At 35.6% G+C, this 19776-nt stretch overlaps 1 long non-coding RNA gene across 1 annotated transcript; it reads right to left on the reverse strand.

Annotated features, from left to right (window-relative positions):
* Positions 1 to 219: 219 nt before the first annotated feature.
* LOC132538142 (uncharacterized) lies at positions 220 to 18434 on the reverse strand. Its single transcript, XR_009549581.1, has 3 exons — positions 18337 to 18434; positions 6683 to 6889; positions 220 to 2058 (listed from the first exon to the last, which is right to left on the reverse strand). It is a non-coding gene; the product is annotated as an uncharacterized LOC132538142 (long non-coding RNA).
* Positions 18435 to 19776: the final 1342 nt, after the last annotated feature.

The following is a 19776-nucleotide window of genomic DNA, read 5'->3' on the forward strand; positions in this document are numbered from 1 at the left end:
AAAGAAGAAGTCAGGAAATAAAACTCTACTACTATAATTCAATAAATAGATAATACTTAAAGCTCTACTAATGGACTAGCAATATAGCTCACATGAGAGGGTGGGGAGAGGAGAAGAGAGGAGAGGAGAGGAGAAGAGAGGGGAGGGGAGGGGAGGAGAGGAGAGGAGAGGAGAGGAGAGGAGAGGAGAGGAGAGGAGAGGAGAGGAGAGGAGAGGAGAGGAGAGGAGAGGAGAGGAGACGGCAGAAATAAAGCTCCCCCCCAGTGAGTTAGTGGCTGGACTCAAACATGAATTGTACACATGGCAAAGTAGGCACACTTTCATGTGAGCTATATGCTAAATTTAGCATATTGATATGAGTCTAGGTGAGATTTTCTAGAGGATAAGCAAACACAGAAATAAACCAAATGCCAAGCCTTTGGAAATTGACAGTTGGAAGAGGTGATGACATACACAAAAATAAGTAAATAAAATAACATTAAGAAGTAGACACTTAAATAAGAGGAAACTAGAAGAGTAACTGTGTCTTAGAAGTCCAATGAGAAAAGTGTGTCTAAGAGAAGGAAACTAATGACTATGCCAGTGTTGAAACTGACCAATTATATGACAGCAGAGCAGTGACCTTCAGAATCAGCAATGTGGAGGATCTTAGTGCTCTTGACCCAAGCAGCTTCCATGGAATGGTAGTGGTGGTAGTAGTGTGTTTTTGGGGTGCAGGGAGTGTAGGGAAGGGGATGAGGACTCGCTGAAGTAAGGCTGAGAAACTGGGATGAATGATTTTAAAGCAGTAAGTGTAAATATTATTTAGGAGAGTTTTGTGACAAAAGGAATGGGGAATAAGGCAGTACTTGGAGAAACAAGATAGACTAAGAATGAGATTTATAAAATGGGCAGTTCAGCATGTCTGTTTCTGAGTAGCAGGTTATAGAATGGGAAACAATGGGTGATGAAGAAGAGTGGTGATGTTGGGTAAGAGAACTACAAACAGAGCCCTAGTAAAATTATTAGCATCATACAGTAGATAGCCCATTCTTTGTAATGAGTCTGATGGCAGAGAAAATAGAAAAGAACCGAGATTTAAAGATGAGAATGGAGAGGGTCCAAAAAAGTTCTTAAAGAGAGAGAGCAGGCAAATCTACATATTAAGAAAATACAGTGGATTAATTCCATGATATTTAAAGGATATTTTTAAATCAAATATTGTGAAAAAGTAAAATGAATTAAGAATGATTAATGCCGGGGCCGGGCAGTGGTGTACCTGGCTGAACGTGAACATTACAATGTGCAAAGACCTGGGTTCAAGCCCCTGGTCCCCACTTGCAGGGGGAAGTTTCACAAGTGGTAAAGCAGGGCTGCAGGTGTCTCTCTGTCTTTCTCTTTATCTCCCTGCTCCTCTCAATTTCTAGCTGTCTCTATCAAATAAATAAAAATAATTTTAAAAAGAAATTTAAAAAAAGAATGGCTAATGCTGTCTTAACTTAAAACAATTGACTTATTTCCCACAGAATTGTGACACAAAAGGGTACTGAACATTTCCCTAAAATTTAAAATTATCATAAGACATTTTGGGCACCACAGGTAGGTTTGTGCATTTAGTAGAGCTATGTATACTTATCCAGGAAGACAAGACTGACATTGACAAAGACTTCCGCACAGTATGTGGCAAGACTAAAGGAAAGGTCTTGGCCAGTCTGTTTTGCATTTTAAATATGAGGCACTGAAGGGAGTGAGACTAGTTGGATAAAGCACAGCCCCCAGGGAGAGCTAGAGCAAAAGACCTGTGCATTTATACCTTCCAGAGTTGAAACAGGAAGTTGGATTTTAATAGCTTTGACTTACAAAATTAATACCTTCCAAAGTAAATTCACCTGTTGCCAAATCTAATGCCAGACTTTGGATGCTTACAGTTTCTTCAAATCCCTTATTTGTTTTCATTTCTTTCTTTTTTCTTGGTCTTTTTCTTCTCCTTCCTGCCAGAGTTCTTTGACCTTTTTTTTTTTAATACATGAATATTGAAGGGCTTGCAATCTCTTTTTGATGAGCTGTTTAATGAGAAGACTATAATAAAGGACAAAAGAAAAAGAGTGTAAACATTTTTAATGCATTTCTCTTGGGTATAGACATTCCTAAAATCTTTGTGTATATATAAATCTCATGTTTATGTTTTGCCATTTACTTGCTTATTTTGAAATCCAACTCTTAAAAACATTCCTTTTTAGTTAGGTCATCATGAGTAGCAACAGTTCTATCACTGGAAGTTGAATTGACCTAGGAATGAAAGAGTTTTATTTCTGTTCTATATACTCTGTTTTTAGAATTAGATATTCCAGTGCCACTAAATTTACGCTCTCAATGACATTCAGATGTCATTCTTTAGGTAAAACTTTTTCCACTAATAGTTTTTCCACTTGCCTTGTTTCACAATGTCTACATTTAAACTTTGTGAATTAAAATTTCCATTTATTATTACCAAAAAAAAAAGAGGCAACAAAAGTAACAGATTCAAAATAGTCATAAAGAGAAATATAGCAAAGATATAAAACATTGATTACCATTAACATTTTTGGTGTTTAAAGCAAAAAGCATTTAAAGATTACTGAAATCTGAGTGAAAAAAAAAATGGAGGGATTTTGACATAGGAGAGTTGGGGTATAGTCTATGTTATCCTTATTTGATGTATATTTTAAGTAAGATATCTCTAACTTATTCCATTTTCTTTGAGTTTGGACTGAGTTCAAAATGGATAAATTATCATTATTACTATTAACTTTTGAAGGAAATGACATTTTCCTACTTACAAACACAACAGATACCTAATATAAAACATTCACAGAGAAATTACAAGATACAAAATATAAATCTTCCAACTTATCCTACATCCCAGAGAAAACTAAATTTATAAATTTAATTTGTAGCCTTCCATACTTTTTCTGTGTGTAGTATTAATTATTAAACCAAAATGATCCACTAAACAATTATTTTAGTTTGTTGTTTATTTTAATATATACCTATTTCCATTTATTTCCCATTTATTTTACTGTATGAGTGAATTAATATTTAATTCATTATTGATGATTATTTACATAATCTAATCCTATGATCCATATCTCTATACAATATATTTATATCAGCTATCTCAAATTTTCATCAATTAATATGCAAATACATGAAGGTGCCTAAATGTGTGTATAGCATACAAGTGCTTCATAAAGGCATTACTTATGGGAGCTGGCAGTAGCACACCCATTAAGAACACATAGTATTAAGTGCAAGAACTTGAATAAGGATCATGTGTTGAGCCCCCATCCTCCACCTGCAGGAAGGTAGCTTCACAAGTAGTGAAGCAGGTCTGCAGTTATCTTTCTCTCTCCTTCTCTAACTATCTCTCCTCTCTTAATTTCTTTCTCCTATCCAATAAAATGGGGAAAAAAATGGCTGCCAGGAGCAGTGGGTTCATAGTGTCAGCACTGAAGCCCAGTGATAACCCTTGAGGCAAAAAAACAAAAAAGTTTTATTTACTAGTCTTTTTATTTTCTCTATTAGTAGTGAATTTGTTCATATGACAAACTCTTAGAAATTAGACTATTCAGTTGATAAAATATTGCTACATTGGCCCCCTAAAGGTCTTTCCAAGTCATGTTCCCATCACCATTGAAAAAAGATTTATTTCTCCATACTACTTAAATTAGGCTTTTCAATTGAACTGTAGCACACATACAGAAAAGCACATGCACTGTAAGAATTTACTCTATGCAGAGAGCCTATGCTTATAACTAACAGCCATAGTACAGCAGACCATTCCCCTTAACAATCTCCTTGATTTTGATTCCTGATCCAATCACTTCATTCTTCAGATCCCAAAGATAAGCACTACACTGCTTTGCTAACAAAAAAAAAAAAAAAATCCCAGATTGGTTTTATGTTACAAAGTTTTAGTTCCTTAACTCAATACTTTTTATGTTTATTTTACTAATGATGTAATAATGACATAAAATTATGCAGTAAAGGTACAATTTTATTATCATTCCCACCACCAAAGTTCTGTGCCCCAATGCCTTCAAACAGTAAACACTATGGTTATCCCAAGTTCATAGATATGAGATAACATATACATATATATTCTTTTTTTAATTTTTTAATATTTATTTATTTATTCCCTTTTGTTGCCCTTGTTTTATTGTTGTTGTTATTGATGTTGTTGTTGTTGGACAGAACAGAGAGAAACGGAGAAAGGAGGGGAAGACAGAGAGGGGGAGAGAAAGACAGACATCTGCAGACCTGCTTCACCACTTGTGAAGTGACTCCCCTGCAGGCGGGGAGCCGGGGCTTGAACCGGGACCCTTAGCACTGGTCCTTGCGCTTTGCGCCACATGCGCTTAACCTGCTGTGCTACTGCCCGACTCCCATCCTTTTCTTTTATCAAGTATTTCAATACTCTGTTTTTCACATGAGTGAAATCATCGAGTAGTTGTCCTTCATTTCTTTCTTACTTTTTTTTTCTCTATTGTGGGATTAATGGTTTACAGTCAACAGTAAAATACAGTAGCTTATACATGTGTAGTTTCTCAATTTTCCACTTAATTCAGCCCCCTTTGGGTCCTCCTCTGCCATCATGTTCCAGGACCTGAACTCCACCCCCCACCATAGAGTATTTCACTTTGGTGTTCCAAGTTCTGCTCAGTGTTTTCCCTTCTGATTTTATTTCTCAACTTCAGTCTAAGAGTGAGACCATCCCACATTCATCCTTCTGTTTCTCACTTATTTCACTTAACATGACTCCTTCAACTCCATCCAAGATGAGATGAAGAAAGTGAATTCACCCTTTTTAATAGCTGAGCAGTATTCTATTGTGTTTATATTTCACAAGTTACTCAGCTACTCATCTATTGTTGGACATCTGGGTTGCTTCAAGGTTTTGGCCATTACAAATTGTGCTGCTATGAACATAGGCATACACATTTTTTTTTTGTATGTTTGGTTCATTAGGATATATCCCCAGGAGAGGAATGGCTGGGTCATAGGGTGGGTCCATGTTTAGCCTTGTGAAAGTTCTCCAAACTGCTCTTCACAAGGGTTGGACCAATTGACAATTCCACCAGCAGGGCAGAAGGGTTCCTTTGTCCTCTCAACCTCTCCAGCATTTGCTGCTGCTACCTTTTCTGATGTATGACATTCTCACAGGAGTGAAGTAGTATCTCATTGTTAATCTTTATTTGCATTTGTCTGACCATTAGTGACTTGGAGCATTTTTTCATGTGTATTGGCCTTTTGGATCTCTTCTATGGAGAATATTCTGTTCATGTCTTCTCCCCGCTTTTGGATGGGGTCATTTTTGTTGTTGTTGCTGAGTTTGCTGAGCTCTTCATATAGTTTGGTTATTAGCCTCTTGTCTGATGTATGGTATGTAAGATCTTCTCCCATTCTGTAAGGAGTCTGTCTGGGTGATGGTTTCTTTTGCTATGCAGAAGCTTTTTAATTCGATGCAGTCCCATTGGTCTATTTTGGTTTTAGTTTTCTTAATAATTGGAATTGTATTATTGAAGATGCCTTTAAAATTTAGATGGAAAAGAGTTTTGCCAATACATTCCTCTAAGTATTTGATAGTTTCTGGTCTAACAGCCAAGTCTTTGATCCATTTGGAATTTACTTTTGTGTTTAATGAAATATTGTGGTTCAGTTTCATTCTTCTGCATGTTTCAACCCTATTTTTCCAACACTACTTCTTGAAAAGACTCTCCTTTTGCCATTTAATAGTCTGGGCACCTTTGTCAAAGGCTAGATATCCATAGATGTGGGGGCTTATTTCTGGACTCTCAATTCTATTCCACTGGTCAATGTGTCTATTTATGTTCCAGTAACAAGCAGTTTTAATTGCAATGACCATATAATAAAATTTGAGTTCTAGGAGTGTGATGCCTTCAGTTCTGTTCTTCTCAAGACTGTTTTGGCAATTCTCTGTATTTTCTAGCATGATGGCAGAGGAGGACTTAGTGGGGGTTGTACTGTTATGTATGAATGTTATATACATACAAACTACTGCATTTTATTGTTGACAGTAAACCATTAAATAATTTTTTTTAATTCAACATTTAATGTCCACTGACTGAAGTCAATAAATCTTAAAGCCCTTCTTGGCTCTTCTTTTCACTATCCTCCCTTACTGATGACTCCAACAAAAGCTCCTGTTTCAAAATATACACAAAACTTCAAGGTCTGTAGTTAAACTATATACAGAGTCTGACCAGTGCTTACCACATTCACTTCTATTATCCTGGTTCATAATCATGACCACTTTCCTCTGATTCATTCAACAGAAAACAAATTGGTCTTTCTACTTCCTCTCTGTCCTACCACTAGCCTTTACCTCAATGCTGCTGACAGATCTTTAAGACACACCACGTCATGTCACTCCTTTGCCTAAAGCCTTTAGTTTGCTATTTAAAGTGACTGACAAATCTTTACTATAATCATTCAAGAGTTTTCCATTAGTTCCACTTCAACTTCCCAATTTTTCTACTCTGACCATTTCTCCTACAACTTCACCCAGCCCTGATTATGCTCGAGACACAATAGTCTGTCTGTTATTTCTGGTATCAGCCAAACTAGTGGCTCACTTCAGAATATTTGTATTTATGCCAATCTCTTCCAAGGAGAGGGGGAGGGTAGAAACATCACTAATTACCTCATATTCTTCTTGTGACTTCTTCATTCATTGTGACTTTTCCTCAAATTTCTAGGTAAAAGTGTAGCCCTCTGCATTCTCTCATAGTGCCTTCTCAGCTTTCTCTGTAACATCTGTCATAACATCTTTAGATTCATTATTATCTTCCATGCAGACCGAAATATTTTCCACTTTTTTCAGTGTTATACCCAGCACATAAAATAGTACCTAGAACACAGTATTTTAATAAATCAACTGGTTGAGTAAGTAAAGTCAACTTACTAATTGCCAGGAAAGGTGATAGTTGCTAGATATGGTATTTTGTCCTTACTTCTCTAACTGCACAACTGTTTTATTATTGTAAAATTTTCTCATCTTGCTAATTCTCAAAATAATTTTCACTCCAGAAAAATACACTGAGAGATTTTCTTTTGTTCATACCTAGATAATTTTCAGAGGTATATACTAGGATGTAGAAGAAGACAGAGAAGACAGACATGGAGCCATATAGAGATGAGAGCAGAAGGAATGAACTAAAAAAAGAAAGATCAAGTTGGATCAAATACTGACAAGATATTTTAAGCTGTAGATAGTCACCTACCACATATAGATTTTGTTCAATTCTGTGGTTTATAAATAATCAGAAAGATGGAAATTTGCATCTTTGCACTAGTACTTATGAATTGATGATGTTTATAGCTCTGAATTTCAGTTTCCTCGGCAATACAATGAGAATGACTGAAGAGCATATGCCATACATTTATTATAAAATTAAATAAGATGTTGTGTTTAAAGGATTTAGTGCAGAGTTTAGTACAAAGTAATCACTCTATAAAATATTAACTTCTTTTATTATTCGTCACACACATAGGATTAAAAAAATTTTGTAATTTTTTTTGTATTGTTATCCTTGTTTGCCACAAGCATTATCACTGGAACTAGCACCTGCACAATTCCTCTGCTTATGTCTACCTTTTTTTTTTTTAAAGACAGAAGAGAGGTAGGAAGGAAGAGTGAGGTAGAGAGAGAAGGAAAAACAAATGGTCACGCTTCCTGGTGCAAGCGCACCATGCAGTGGTCAGAGACTTGGACTTAAGACCTTCCAGATGATAAAATGTGCACTCTACCAATTGAGTTATGTCCTGGCTCCTGATCCAAGGTTTTAATAGAAAACTACTTTAACTTCATTAATCCTTTCATCAACATTTTTCCCTCTATTTTATGAATGACCTGGTTATGAACTGACCTAATGCTCTAATCACTTTTCTAAGAATCTGAATTTGGTTGCTTCTGCATTTTCAAATCAACATTAAATTAGTTTTTATAAAGTTAGAAATGAATTTACTTACTGAATAGAAATGAAATAACTTATCAACCACCTTGACTCTAGAAAAGTACAGACCAAGAATACTGTGCATAAAAAGAAATCATTCAATTATATTTTTAGTTTATTCATAAAATGAGGGACTAAACCTCAGTAGTTTCAGAAATATTTCAGAGAATTCTTGATCTACATACAGCTAGATGAAGACATTTTAAAGGACTTATGAACTCTTTCCAGAAAGAAGTACCCCTAAACCATTGCTCTGAGCACTTCTCATTTGCAAAATAGAAGTGATATTAACAAATTCTGCTCGATAAAACAACTGTTGCCATCAGAGGAGAAAAAGCATGGACAAGAATAAGGAAAATTCTACATAGTAACATATAGGTAGTAAAACCCAAGAACAGTTGCAGTTACTACTGATGTCCATATAGGTATAATTCTTATTTGAGTATTGGTCCAAATATCTGAACTTCATGCTTAAAAAAAAAAAAAAACTAGAATTATCTTTTTTTTTTAATTGAGGGATTAATGGTTTACAGTAAGATACAGTAGTTTGTACTTGTAAAATTTCTCAGTTTTCCATATAACACTCTGACTGCCACCCCACCCCCACCTAAATCCACTTCTGCTATCATCTTCCAGGACCTGAACACTCCACCCCCTCACCACCACCCTCCAAGTACTTTGCTTTGTTGCAATACACCAAATCCAGTCTAGAATTTTCTTGAGAACAAACTTTCTCTAGACATTTTAGAGTTTCCTGCTTATTTTAATTCTAGCCAAAAGAAAAAAAAAAATACTACAAAAAAAAAAAAAAAGCCAGTTGTGTTATGCTTTCACACCTCTTTTTCCAATCCTGGCCAGACTCTAAAATACGAAAAAGATATGTCAAGTTAGTTAGGTGAAAAGTTCAGTAGATGCTACTGAAACTCGAAAGCAAACTTCGGAATAAAAGTGAAGGTAATTATTTTTTGGTAGTCAGTTTGTGGTTCTGCTGGTTAATCCTCCCTAATTTCTAAAGTTTTGATGGGTACACATTTCATTTGCCTATTGTGGTGTACTTATATTTGTAATCCTAATTTCCAGAGGGGAGGTTGGTTTTTTTTTTTCTTTTTCTTTTTTTGCTAAGACAATGGGATATATAAGAGCATTTAAACCCTGACAAACTTGAAAAAAGAAGTTCAAGGTCACATATAAGGTATTTAGTAACTTTAGTAACAATCATTTGATAATAAATTGTTTTTTTATTATTCATTTTTTTTTAAAAAAACCTGTTCTAGTAATAATTCAAAAGAGACACAGGAGAGTATGAAAAGAGAGCAAAGGCCATTCTGTTCTGAAGAAACAGTCTCAGTGACTTCATTCTAGTTTGTATTAAGACATTGGTGTAGTGAAGAAGATAATCAATCTTCAGCTATAGAGAGAAGAGTTTCATAAGACAGACAAAAAGTGGGAGGAAAAGAGCATCAGGGAAAAAAACCCACAAAAGTACTGATAATGAATTCCAACAAAATGGGAACTGATATTCAGGTAAATTTGGGTGTTTTGGTGATGTTCCTTTAAGGGTCATTAAAAGTCAATGAGTTGCTGGGAAAGGTTAAAAGGGTTTAAAGGAACTAAAGCCTCACTATTTTCAGGAGGCACAAAGCTTGTGTCTGCTCTAGTATGGCTTAAGGCATATAATTAAAAGAAGAAAGCTTTAATGCTTTTCTAGTCAAGAGTTCCTATGCTTTATTATTTTTTTTATCTAAAAGAAGAAAAACAACAACAGTGAAACTAAAACCACCAAGTTTAATTCCCTGGGCCAAATCCTAAAAATAGGTCAGACTCAGCTTTCTTATGGAAAAAAATACAAAGTAAGAAAGAAAAAAACAGAACATCTGAACTACTTTTCAAAGCCGTCTGAATTTAATGCCAAGTCTACTCGGCAGCTTGGTTTTAATGGGCCTTTTGTGAGCTGCGTTGAGGTCTAAACAGTCAATAGTGAGCAAGTTCATGATTCTGGGATGTGATTAAAAAAAAAACAAACTAATATGTCTATTAAAAAGCATACAAGTTGGTATTTATATTAATGTTTAGACACAGTGTCAGTTATTGTAGAAAAACTTTATAGCTATAGTTAATGAAGTTTTATAAATTGCTTCTCATTAAGTGCACACATAAGATATTAAAGTAAAACTGAGAGTCAAGCAGTAGCATGGCGGGTTAAGCACAGGTGGTGCAGAGTGCAAGGACCAGCATAAGGATCCCGGTTCGAGCCCCTGGCTCCCCACCTGCAAGGGGGTCACTTCACAAGCTGTGAAGCAGGTCTGTAGTTGTCTATCTTTCTCACCCCCTCTCTGACTTCCCCTCCTCACTCCATTTCTCTCTGTCCTATCCAACAACAATGACATCAATAACAACAATAATAATAACTACAACAATAAAACAAGGGCAACAAAAGAGAATAAATAAATAAAAATAAATTAAAAATAAAATAAGTTAAAAAAAGATATTGAAGTAAAATCTACGTAACATTTCCTACTCTGCATTTTTAATATTTCTTTCAGTATTTTTTCTGCATGTATCATAGCAATTATGGTTTATTTTAAGATTTATTTTATTTCATAAGAAATACAGAGAACCAAAATAGTATTCTGGCATATCTGATGCCAGGGATTGAACTCAGGAACTGATACTTCTAAATCCAGAATTCTATCACTGGGGGTAAATAACATAATAGTTATGCAAAGACACTCTGATGCCTGAGGCTCCCAAGTCCCAGGTTCAATCCCCTGCACCACCATAAACCAGAACTGAGCAGTGCTCTGGTTAAAAATAAAAATAAGGGAAAAAAAACCTCTATCATTGCCTCATCTCTTGTGATGAAGAAAGATGGTTTAAAATAATCAATAGTGTGTTTTAAATTTATATACAATGCATAAAATTGGAAATACTTTGGCATTTGATTCATAATTTGTCTTCACTACCACATCATTTTTTATAAAACCCTATTTAGTTTAGACTCTACTACATGATTTAGGTGTACATTAAAACAAATAGGTCAATTTAATCTTGATTTCACAAAGGTAATACAGGGGAGGCTTGTATCTCCCATGTTTTAAATACATTTGTCTTCAAGAGTCACCTTTCAGCAAACACTTACTGAGTATCTACAATTATGTTCAGTACTATTTTGAACACAAGACCAATGAAGAATTCAGTATACATTAGTGAAAAGAACTTAAAATAATTTAGATACAGTAGCCCATTGCCAGGCAGGAAGTAAGTACTTAGCAGATGTTAGCTACTTCAAAGAAAGCAGCACTAATGAAGGTCCTTCTACATATGAAATAATTAAAAAATAATATATTTTCACTTTTCACAAATCTATTGTGCTTTTAATTTTGTTTTTAATATAATAACAGACTCTCTTCTGTTAAAGTAAAAAGCCCAGAAAATATACAAAAAAAGTGTAACATAATTAGAAAGATATGAACAAAACAGAAAAGGCTGCTTGAGTAAGGTTAATATTTCATCTGGGTTTTAAGAGGTAGAAAACAGTTCAATAAGAGTTACCACAATTTGTAATAGCCCAATTTTTGAAGCAACCCAGATGTTCAACAACTATTAAGAATGATGAAATCACTTCCTCTGCTTCATCTTGGGTGGAATTTGAAGGCATATGTTAAGTGAAATAAGTCAAAAAGAGTAGGACAAATATCAGATGATCTCACTTATGGGTGAAACTTAAAAGGAAAATACAAAGCAGCACTTGGACTGGGCACTGACTGCACCAAAGCAAAAGACTCTGTAGAGAGAGAGATTAGGAGGGTGTGAAAAAGGTGTTGAGGTGCTGATGTGCTCATATGCCAATAAATGTATTGTAAATGCCCTCAATTAGATGAAAAAATGTAATATCTATCATATGATCTAGCATTTCTCTCCTATCTATCTCTCCAAAGAATACAACAATACTTATCCAAAAAGGTTACTGCATGCTTGTTTTTTGCAACACTATTTGTAATCACCAAAATTTAGAAACAACCCAAATCCAAGAACAGATAAGTAGCTAAGAAAGTTATGACATAGGTTTCTCTCCTCTCCTCTCCCTGGTCAACTAGTAATGTCAAAGGAGACCACCAGGGACCACAATAAGACAGGACTAGAACTACTTTGAGAACCCACCAAATCACTGGAGCATCCAGAGACCACAACTCTGCCCAAACCTCCAACTCTATCCAGTTGAGAAACTTCTCTAAAGAACAAGGAATATCAAAAATCAGCTAAGACTGCAAAAAAAAAAAAAAAATGACACTAGGACTACTTTGGGAACCCACCATGTCACTGGTAAGTGAAAACACGTGTGGCTCATGGACAGAGAGGAGCAGAAGGAGAGATTCCTGGGGCTAAAGCCAGTATCTACTCTGGAGCAGCTGGTAACTATCTGACAGTTTGCCAGCTGAGGAGCCACCTCCAGTCTGTTTCACCAACAAAAAGACTGAAAGGAGGAGAGGCCTTCCCTAAGGCTCACCAAATGCAGCTGTGAGTATCCATTGTTACAACTCCTTGGAGGCTGGAGCAGCAGGGGGGAGGCCCTGTGCTGACATGGAAGGGAGGGGTGGACAGAGAACTGTCTGGGACACTCAGGAGAAGATCTACACCCAAATGGTCTAGAGGTGAGGCTGTATAGTGGGAGCCTTTCCACATTGTTCTCCTGATGAGAACATGGTGAATAATTGCCTCATAACCCACAGACTATAAACAGGACTTATTTAGAAACTCACAGAGCCAAGTAATACTGCCTGGCTTGGTTCCAGCTGCCAGCAGAGAAGCTGAATTGAGCCTCAAGCTTTGGATCCTTGGGGTGTGGGAGTCTCTCTGAATATGCACTGTGCTATCTCTCCCCCACTCTATCTCTTGGTCAGGAGTAAATTATTAAGCTAAAAAACCTACTTATAGGTAAAAATACCTCAGGCTACCATAGCCTAGGGAAGAAAAAGAACAAAAGAGTTTTTAACAACCACTGTGCTTCAACTCAGGGGTGGAGATAACATTGAAACAACTGTTAATTTCCACAACTGTGAACTCTTTAAGTACCTTACTTAGATATAAGTCAATCCAGGCAAGAGTGATCACTAGACTGAAAAATACTGAGAGAAGGACCTCATAACACACTATAATAATGGGTAAACCAAGGAGAAACACTGGAGAAATGAACCAAGACAAAAGTCCAGCTAAAATCCCCCAAAGGTAGAAGCACAGAACAATGAGATCAACATCCAAACACTAGTTGAGGAATTAGTCACAGGAGTGAGGAAAGAATTTGAAAGAATTTTCATCAGAAATGCAGAAACAACAAATGTTGTTTCTTTCTCTGAAAGAAAACACCAACTATCTCTAGGTAATTAGAGAGCTGAAAGCTGAAATAGTTGAGCTAAGAGCACAACAAGCTGAACAAGCTAATACAATGTCAGAACAGAGCAACAAAATAGCTGAGCTACAGAACACAACAGAGGGTAGAATAGAAGAGGCAGAAAACAGAATTAGAAAGATCAAGATGAATTAGAGAAAACTAAGAAAGAAGAGATCTCAAAAGAGATTAAGAGATACTGAAAACAACAACAGAGACATATGGGGTGACTTTACAAGAAATAATACATGCATTATCAGTCTACCAGAGGAAGAAAGGGAGGGGAAGAAAGCATTCTACAGGACATAATAAGTGAGAACTTTCCTAATCTAGACAACATAAAAGATATAAAGGTTCAAGAAGCTCAGAGGGTCCCAAACAGAATTAACCCAGACTTAAAGACATGTCATATTTAGAATGGAAAGGAATAAGGATAAAGAAAGGATCCTGAAGGCTGCAAAAGAAAAACAGAGTCACCTACAGAGGAAAACCCATAAGATTAGCAGCAGAATTCTCCACATAAACATTACAGGTCAGAAGAGAATGGAAGATATCTATAGAGTGCTCAGTGAGAAAGGCTTTCAACCAAGACAACCAGAAGTCTCTGAACCCCAGCTCCACTCGGACCCAGAACTTTTGTGATAATAAACTTGTTATTACCCCATAAGTAAGAAGGAAGAGATCTGGAGAACACCTGAGTAAGTCAGGCTCTGTTTCCCCTACTTTAGAGGGAAGAGTAAAATGGAAGGATATCCAAAAGTTTTAACAGAAGTACTTAGAAAGGAAGTGAAGGAGAGGCCTCAGACATGAATATAAATGGGTATCAACTTCTATATGAGGTCATCCATCTTTCCAAATGGCTCACATACTTCTCTGGTATGTGCTTTTTCATTTTCCCTATTAAATGTTTAACATATCTGGAAAAACAAAGTAAGAAAAAGAGAAAAAAATTATGTGGAATACATAAGAGTAAGGGGGGAAAGCCTCTAACAATGGAATAAAAATAACCCATCTGAGTCTAAAACATAGATATAAATGGGACATATACTGAAAGTTAAGAAAGACTATAGTGTATCCTTTGGGACAAAAGGAATCGAATGGGCAAAGATTATGCTTAGCAAAGTGAATAAGGAAGAAATGAACAACTATCAGATGAATTCACTCATATATTGAATAAAGAAAATTGAAACACATGAACTTAAAAAATTATATATATAATTCAACCTATATCTGTGCCCTTGGGAGAACTATGGTGGTTACCAACAGGGGGGTATGGAAGCACAGAACACTGGTAGTGGGCCTAGTGTAGAATTATGCCCCTTTTATTTTATAATCTTGTAAATTATTATTTAAAATATAAAAGATTAAATTTAAAATTTTGAGATGTAGACAAATATATATTTAATGTCTAAAATAAAATTTTTATAATGTTGTGTGAACTACAAAAAAAACAGTTGACAAAATTCAACCTTGATCATAGTAAGAAAAGATCTTATCAGATTAGAATTATAAGGGAATGTTCATAAGCTGATCAAACCACAAACACACACACGCACACACACACACACACAGCCATACATGAAACATCATAAATTAAGGTAAAAAAATTTTAGGTCAACCTAATTTCCACTTTTAAAACCTTTAGTGTAGCAGACACAGATACTTGTTGCTAAATTGATAAACCAAAAAGAAATAATTGAGTAATGTCAACAGATATGTTCTAACATAAATGGTTAATGCGTAACCCTAACCCTAACCCTAACCCTAACCCTAACCCTAACCCTAACCCTAACCCTAACCCTAAACCCTAACCCTAACCCTAACCCGCATCTGTAGAAGGGTCACTTCACAAGCGGTGAAGCAGGTCTGCAGGTGTTTATCTTCCTCTCTCTCTCTCTCTCTCGCTCTCTCTTTCTCTCTACCACTCCCCTCTCAATTTCTTTCTGTTATATGCAAAAAAATAAAAAATGGCCACAGGAACAGTGGGTTCATAGTGTAAGCACTGAGCCCCAGTAGTAACCCTGAAGGAAAAAAAATAAAAAAATAAAAGAAGTAGAAAATTAAAAGTGGTATTTACTGACAACTGTAAAACATTAATCCCCCAATAAAGGGGAAAATGTTAGAAAAAAAGGAAAAAGAAAAGAAAATTAAAAGTGATTAATGTATGACACAGCATAAATACTCTTTCTAAAGTATCTGATTTCTTATTATGAGAAAGCATGATGTAAACAACACCAAATTATAAAACACATTGTTTTTGCCATTTAAAAATAATTTGTTTTTTTTCTTTTTTGTTTTGTTTTATCTTTTATTCTTTACTTTTTAGAAGAGTAGTGATCAATCCTGGTTTATGGTGGTAGTGAGGACTGAACCTGGGAATTCAGAACCTCAGTCATGGAAGTCATTTTGCACAACAATTATGCTTTCTCCCCCTGACCTTTTTTTTTTTTTTAAATAAATAAAATTAGAGGCCAGGCAGTGGTACACCTGGTGAAATGAGCACATCACAATGCACAAGGATGCAGGTTCAAGCCTCTGGTCCCCAACCAGGGGAGAAAGCTTCATGAGTGGTAAACAAGTCTGCAGCTGTCTCTCTGTCTCTTTTCCTCTATATCTCCTCCTCCCCTCTCAATTTCTGTCTCTATATAGTAAAAAATTAAAATATGACCTTTTTAAAAAAGAGAAAAGAGAAACAAAATTATTCTCTCAAAATACATATTTGAATTATAGACATGAATTACCTTTTAGATTTTACTCTGGTAGACATGGAATAGAAGAGATTATTTATGGAAAAATTATGACACAATTACTCAAAATATGATAAAATATGACTATTATTACCATGTAGCTTTTCTCTTTTTAAATCTTTGTAGGTCATGGGTTATTTAAATTATAATGAGAATTTCCCTACAATTCAAACTCCATCATAATCCACATTAGTAATAAATATGTTGCATTGTAAAACCAGATTCTAAAATAAAAAGAGTAATTTTCTGTACTCATTCACTTCACCCTTTAAGAGTGTGTGTGTGTGTGTGTGTGTGTGTGTGTGTGTGTGTGTTTTCAATATGAGATGATTTCCAACAGGCAAATACAGATAGTTGCAAGTTATAACCTCTTGAAGGGAAAAAAGATTGTATTAGTGACTAGAATAGATGATGCACTCAATATAGCCTTGATAAATGAATGGATCGGTATAGAACTATAAGATATATTTTATTAACATGAGAACATGCTTATAGTAGCATAAAGTGTGGGGCAAAAGGTAGCACACCTGGTAGAGAGCATATATTATTACCATGCTCAAAGAATTGGGTTCAAGACCCAGGTGACCATCTGCAGAAGAGGGGAAGCTCAAATCATTAAAATTTGGCACAATCCAGTCATTTTACATGATTTCCTTATTTAATCTTTATAGAATCCCTATAAGACAGATATTATTAATACACACATCTTATATAACTTGCTTATATCACACATCTATTAAATGGTAAATAAATATTTGCTCTTAGTCTGTACCTCAGATTTTTAGATTCATCCATTTCACTAGGTTGGTCTATCTTCAATTTTTAAAACCAATTTTATTTATTTACAGCATACAGCCTTTGAAAGAAAAAAAAAAAAAGCCAGACTCCACTTCCTAAAAGGAGATATGAGATATAATGCAGTGCTTATAGTGGCACATACTGGAGCCAAGATAGTGGTTTTTAATAAAACTGAGAAAGGTGGACTGCTTTCCCACTGATGCTGTCCAACCTTAGAAATGCAAAACTTTTCATGTTTTAGATCTCTAGACCAAAGGAAAAACTACAAATTCCACTGTTTGGAACATTTAATGGAAGCGTTTTAGAGGAAACTATTATTATAATCATAGTACCCACCAGCACTATAAGAATTCAAGTTCCATCAACATTTTCTTTATAAATCCACTGTTAGCACATTCTAAGTCATCCAGCATTATTTCATCTAGAGCTTAGAAATCTGAAATGTAAAATCTTAAATTATGAGTGATATGTTTCCAAGAATGAAGATGGAAAATGAATATCATGTGATTTAAGACACAATAGAAAAATATTTGGCTTATGCAGCATTTTAACAGGTATTAGCTGCTTTTCACTTTGTTTTTCTTGCTTTGTAAGAAGATTTAAGGGAGAGGGTGGGGGCTGACCTGGAATGAAAGGATGTACTGTCAACTAACCATAAATAAAATTTTTAAGGTTTGTTATGTTGTATAGTTTGATTATTAAAAAAAAATTAGATGTTGTCTCCACTTTCTGAACCTGCACAAAATCCTGGAATCTCAGAGAGATTACTTTTAAGAACTCTGGCACTTTGCTTTTTGTCTAAATAAAAAAGAAAAGAAAGGAAAAGAAATGAAAGGACAGCCATTTCTAATCCTGTCCGGTACATTCCAGATAAATGGGACCAAGAAGATACAGAATAAAAGAATCTATTCAGTTATTTTAGAACATCAACAAACACTGAGTTAAATTCCTTTCTCAATAAGGGTTAAAGCTGAAAGACTTCTGACCTATGAAGAGGTTTCTCTGTCTCTATACTCTATATTCCTTGACACATTTTCTTTGTCCTTCTTTGAGATTATTCATTTTAATATGAAATCAAAGTGAAAAACAAAATGTAGCAAATTGGATCTAATCAAGGCAAATAAAGTAAGCTTATTTAATAAGTCAACTAGAACTATGGTTTATTTAACCATTTCTCATGCTTACAAACTATGGGAAATGGTTTGTAGGGTCCCATCAGATGGCTAAATTAAAAGAGAACAAGTTAATTAATGCTCTTCATCGAAGTCATTAACAATGACTTTACTCACGATTACAAAGCCAAGCCAAGCTTTACAATCACAAAATACGGACGTGATGAAGAAAGATCTGTGAGACTATGAAAACAGAGTATAAGGGGACAAGGAGGTGATTGAGTGAGTATAGTACATACCTTCCAAGCATGACTGTCTGCTTTCCATATGTGCTTCTTCTGTTGCTGCTGTTGTTAGTTATTTTCATTGGGACTTCACCACTTCAGAGCAATTTTTTCAGCTAGAAATACAGAAACAGAGATTATAGAAAGACACCTTTCCTCAGTGCAGTGGGGGCCAGGGTCAAACCTGGGTCATATACTTATGACAAAGTAAGAGAGCACCATCCAAGCACCATCTTACCAACTCTTCCCTGATCTGATTCTGAGTATAAGAGCACAGCTCCAAGGACTAAGACATATGCAACTCCACTCTTGGTAGAAGAGCAATGTTATATCTCTTGGCTCTCATCTCAGTCCTCTTTCTTTGCCCTCTCCCTCTATCTCTCACTCTTTTAAAAATAATAAAAGAGGATGAATTGTCTGAGACCACCCTACGTGTCAGGAATCACATAAATGTAAGCTTGTGTGGTTTCTATTGTTAGCTCATCCTACTAGATTTTTACCTCAGTGGATCTTGACAGTTTAAATAAAGCTCCAACTTTAAAATCTCATGCCCTTCCACTAGTGTTAATAAAAATTAGTTGAGAGAGGGCCAGGCAGTAGCAGCGGGTTAAGCACACTTGGTGCCAAGCACAGGAACCCATGTAAGGATCCAGGTTCCAGCCCCGGGCTCCCCACCTGCAGATGTGTTGCTTCACAAACGGGGAAGCAGCTCTGCAGGTGTCTTTCTCTCCCCCTGTCCTCCTTTCCTCTCTCGATTTCTCTCTGTTGTATCCAACAATAACAGCAATAACAACAATGACAATAACAACAACAAAGTCAACAAAACAAGAAAAATAACCTCCAGGAGCAGTGTATTTGTAGTACAGGCACAGAGCCCCAGGGATAACCCTGGAAACAATATATATATACACATCAGTTGAGAACCTGCAGGATATTTCACCTGAGACCCAGATTGGGCCTAACCAACCACCACCAATACATGGAGTAAATTGCAACAGTGTGCTGTCTTTTCCTCTCTCCCTCTTCTTTTCCATCTTTACTCTGACAAAAAAGTCAGCCTGGAGCAATAAAGCTTAATGATGGAGAAAGAAAAGAAGGAAGGGAGGGAGGGAGGGAAGAATAGAGGAAGGGAGTAAGACAAGGAAAGAAGAGAAAAGAAAAAGAATTGATTGATGATTAAGAGTACAAAATAATTTAATTTCATTTTCTGGGGGAGGGGGGACCTGATATTCTCTACTAAAGAAAACACATCAGATTACATTAATTAACCTAAAATTTTTGTTCTGGAATTTATACATTAAATTCCTGAATCAACCATCCATTTAATAAGTAAAAAATCATATAATAGCATCTGCCAACATCCATGTTCAGTGGAGAAGCAATTACAGAAGCCAGACCTTCCACCTTCTGCACCCCATAAAGAATTTTGGTCCATACTCCCAAAGGGATAAAGAA

This window comes from Erinaceus europaeus, chromosome 4 (assembly GCF_950295315.1).
Source record: "Erinaceus europaeus chromosome 4, mEriEur2.1, whole genome shotgun sequence".
Taxonomy (NCBI): domain Eukaryota; kingdom Metazoa; phylum Chordata; class Mammalia; order Eulipotyphla; family Erinaceidae; genus Erinaceus; species Erinaceus europaeus.